This window comes from Crinia signifera, chromosome 7 (genome assembly GCF_055691185.1).
Source record: "Crinia signifera chromosome 7, ASM5569118v1, whole genome shotgun sequence".
NCBI lineage: Eukaryota > Metazoa > Chordata > Amphibia > Anura > Myobatrachidae > Crinia > Crinia signifera.
In genome coordinates, this window is record NC_139223.1 from 110,842,011 (window position 1) to 110,846,826 (window position 4,816).

Below are 4,816 nucleotides of genomic sequence, written 5' to 3' on the forward strand. Positions count from 1 at the left end.
TTTTTGGTGGAGTTAAACATCACACATATCATTAGGGTAGCGAGACATGTAAATAAATAGGAACATAATATTTATTAACATTATTTACAGCATGCATACAAACACCAAAATAAATTATAATAAAAAAAAAATTGGGGACACATAGATAGTGAGGAAAGTGCCACATTAGAACAGAGACATATCTTAGAAAGCCAAAACAGGCCAGCAGCTAGAAAGGCTAAAAAGTAGAGGAAAACGAATCTGCACATAGAGACCATATGCTATGGCTTTCCCACTAAAAGATGATTTAGGGAGAAGTAAAGATGGCTGGGAATGCCCTACTGATACCACAGCACTTTTTACATGCAGCAATGCTGACCTTTTTCGCCAGATAAATGCCATGCTAGACATATCTCTGGACTTCACTGGTGTATGCACCACCCCCAATCAGAAGGGTAAATGTGATCACCTACAAGGAGAATTTTCCGATACAGAAGGAGCGACAGCAAGCAGGATGCTCTTCCCTACGTCACATGATCAATCAACCCATGCCCTTCCTGACACAAACGACTTGTGCCTTGGTTTGCAGTCTCTTAGCCTCACTGGCTGGCACAGACCATGGAGCACTCAGTCAGTTTTCAACCTGCTTAACAACCCTCTAGGAAAACATCCACCCCTGGGCTATTTGCCTCTGGATCCCATTGGCTCAGACTTTGTAGACAAATACCACTCTCCAATGCTGCGTGGCTCACGATTGGACAGCTGCTCCCTTTTAGACTCTTGTTCCAGCAGTCCCTCGGATTCAGATACAAGTGGATTCTGCTCTGGCTCAGACCACCTTTCAGACTTGATTTCCAGTCTACACATTTCTCCCCCTCTATCATTTCTCCCTTTGGGAAGTGGCGTTTCCTGTGACCCCTTAAAGTTTGGTACTGGCTCAAGTTTGACCACAGACCATGCTGCTCTTGCAGCAGCAACTGGTTCCCCTATGGGAATAACTAAGAGATGGCCCGTAATGTCTGTTTGGCCCTTTTGGAATCTGCTGAAGATCCATTTAGCATTGAAAGGGAGCCCGACTGCACAGACAGGCAGCAGCTGTGAACGAAGCAACTTGTACATGGAGTGGTCAACTGCCTCCTCCCAACTACAAGAATCCTGTTTATTCCGGCAAGGTGTTTCTTGGTGGTGTTCCCTGGGATATCACGGAGACTGGATTGATTAACACATTCCATGTGTTCGGTGGTATGAATGTTGAATGGCCTGGTAAGGATGGGGAGCATCCCCGTTGCCCTCCTAAAGGTAATATGCCTAAAGGCTATGTGTTTGAGTCTGAGAAATCAGTCCGCACTCTTCTTCAACCCTGCACTCAAGACTTGTTGAGCCAGGATGGACTGAGTGAGCACTACCTCAAAATGTCAAGTCCCAGGATGCGCTGCAAGGAGGTGCAGGTCATTCCTTGGGTGCTGGCTGACAGTAACTTTGTGCGTAGTTCTTCTCAGCATCTAGATCCCAGTAAGACTGTATTTGTTGGATCTTTGCATGGCATGCTTAATGCTGAAGCCCTTGCCTCTATAATGAACGATCTGTTTGGTGGCGTGGTCTATGCTGGCATTGATACAGATAAGCACAAGTACCCAATTGGTTCTGGGCGTGTGACTTTCAACAACCAGTGCAGCTACCTAAAGGCTGTGAGCGCTGCTTTTGTCAAAATAAAAACTGCTAAATTTACCAAGAAGGTTCAGATAGACCCATATCTTGAAGACTCTGTATGCCAGGTTTGCAATGCTCAGCCAGGTCAATTTTTCTGCCGAGATCAGGTTTGCTTCAAATATTTCTGCCATTCTTGCTGGTACTGGTAGCATTCAATGGAGATTCTACGTCACCATGGCACTCTGATGCGTAACCAGAAGAGCCGTGATTCCAGCTAAAAATGGAAAGTCTATAGCCACTTTGCGAAAAACAATGTGCGACAGGATGCGGTGTCCTGCCAGAGCACTCATGAATCTTTCCAGGAATAACTATTTCCAGTGTGTGTGCATATAGTTTTAAGGACGTTTTTTGCACTTTTTTTTTAATTTGCACTTCAGGGGATGGTAGAGTTTTTAAACACTATTTGTTTGACTGGACAGAAGGACTGTAATATATTTTCTTTTGAGAATGGGGTAGAGGTAAGAGATGAGACCTTTCTCCTGGAGGGAATGTGCCATGCTCAGCTGATTTATGCAACTTATTTCAAGCCTTTAAAATGTGTCCATGTTTTTTATTTCTGTACCCCCCCTGTAAGTCTCTACCTCATTGTAGTTATGCAAGCAGAAAATGCACTTGACCTACAGATGTGGTGTCATAATTATTATTTTGTTTTTTGGCACATAATAAACACGTTGAAGCAGTAAAAAAAAAAAAAAAAAAGAACACAAGAAATATACATGTAATGAGGGTTCCATTGTAGATTAATTAAATGAGAAAAATGAGGTAATATAAAGCAATTAAAAAAATCAAGATTAGCATAATTGGGTAATTGTTAGAAGGTGAATTCAAAGGGAATAATTGCTGGACCATATATGTGAAGCGCACGCCACCGTTATTGGACGTACGCTTCTTCCTCCGATAGGAGAAACACGCTTAGTTTTCGACTGAAAAGGCTGAGATCCATCTGAGCACGGTAGTGTATGCTCATATACACTCCACTCCCCTTTGTTGGCTTTTCCCATCGACTGTGTGCGGATGTTCTGTGGGCGGACTCACGCTCACCGAAAGAGTGAGCGATCCATTCAATCGGTCCGTCCACACGCGCGGCTGCCCGATCCAACCTGAATAAGGGCCATAGTCGGGCGCTGTTAGCTAGGTACAACTACAGGGCCTTTACACCCTCATTCCACATTAGCTATTATGGTGAGTGGAGCTAAGTCGCTGCTGCCTCTATGTGAGTCTCAGTGGTCAGTGTTGCTGTGCTATGGTACGACAAGGGTTCTGCAGCACCTAACAATACATGGATGAGCAGGATGAGCAAATAACCAATAGCAAATTGCAGTACAAGACAATGTAAAAAGTACATGGCAAGTAAAAATAGTTGCATCAGGACACTGAAGCCATTTTATGTACAGTATATTCCAAGAAAAGCACATGCGGATATAGGGCCATGCTCATGAGAGCCTACATTCTAAATGGGAGGGGCAGACAGACAGGAGTGAAACAGCAGGGGTAGAAATTAGCAAGTTAGTGTGCATTTTGATATTTGATACCTGGTTTTGTTAGCCACTCCTGCAATTTTGAGCTCCCATGTTTCTAGCTGCTGATAAAGTTTCTAGCATTGGCAAAAGTGCACTTGTTTGCATTTTGAGCATGACTGAATGGAGTTTGCTGTGCTTTTTGGTTTCCACAAATTTTGTGTATCCTTGGGGATGGCAATGATCCCGAGGTACAGGATAGTGGCCCTGGATTTCTTCTGCTCTATTATCGCTGCTGTTGCACAAATATTAAGGGCCTAGTCATCACATAATGTATTATTGCCCTCTAATTGTGACCTGGTTAATTGGTACAGTGGTGGGGGGGTCTGCAGACACAGGAAGGAGGGAGGGGCTGACTGTCACCTGCATGGGGGTTGCAGCACACAGGAAGGAGCAGGGGGCAGGCTGTATGTAACCATGGGTGGTCTGCAGGCACAGGATGGGACAGGCTGTCAGGGTGCCGCACGGGGTCATTTACCTGATGTCGGGATCCCGACTGTTAAAACATCGACAGACAGGTTCCTGACGGCCACCGGCTATTCTCCCTCGTGGGGGTCCCCGACCCCCATGAAGGGAGAATAGAATAGGTGGTGGCGAGCGTAGCGAGCCACCGTGCCGGCAGTGTGGCGAGCGCAGTGAGCCTGCAAAGGGCTTTGTTGCACTCGCCATGCTGTCTGAGTCCGGCCAGTCGGGATCCCAACGTCGGGCTAATGACTGTCGGGATCCCGAATGTCTGAACCCTATACCACACCCGGCTGTCACTTCCATGGGTGGTGGAGTGGCAGGCATGGGAGGGAGCAGGCTTCCTCCTGCAGGGGCATGGGGGGGGGGGTATGCACAGGAGGGAACAGGCTGTCACCTGCAGGAGTGGGGGGTGTATGCTCAGGAGGAAGCAGGGGACCAGGCTGTTACCTGCAGGGGCAGGGGAGGTCGCAGGCAAACATGAGGTAGCAGGGGGGACAGGCTGTCATCTATGGGGTAGGGGTGGTCCACTGGCATGGGATGAGGCAGGCTGCCACTTTCAGAGGCGGCGGGGCTGCAGGCACAAGAGGGAGCAGGCTGCCACCTGTAGGGGCAGGGGGTCACAGGCATACAAAAGGGAACAGGGAGCAGGCTGTCACCTGCAGGGGTGGGGGGTTGCAGGAACAGGAGGGTGCAGGGGGTTTCAGGCTGTCACTTGCATGGGTGGGGGGAGGGTCACAGGAGGAAGCAGGCTGTCACCTGCGCAGGTGTATGACATGCCCCCAAACCGCGTCAAGGCTTCTCTGTATATTGGGGGTCCCTAGCGCTATGTCTAGGTGCAGGGTGTGGCACCCCAAAAACTATCATAAGCTAGGAGGCCCAGTGCGGCATGCCAGTGAGATACTAAGTGTTAATAATTAATGATAGGAAGCCGAAGCTATACATAAAGAGAGAGATAAATGAAATGTAATTAAGAGAGAGATAGTGTTAGTGAGGGAAAAGTGTTAATAGAATGTAAGGGCATGCCGCACTAAAGCCACCCAGCCCAACCAGTCCAGGGGCACCGCACCCCACACCACTGTTACCCTAAATTGGGTCTACAATTAGTCAGCAAGGAGCCACATGATAATGGCTCCTTACTTGGTATA

The 4,816-nt window shown here is 47.6% G+C and overlaps 1 pseudogene; it reads left to right on the top strand.

The window, feature by feature from the left end:
- Positions 1 to 262: 262 nt before the first annotated feature.
- Positions 263 to 1,928, top strand: LOC146019524 (cytoplasmic polyadenylation element-binding protein 1-B pseudogene; annotated as a pseudogene).
- The last annotated feature ends 2,888 nt before the right edge of the window (positions 1,929 to 4,816 follow it).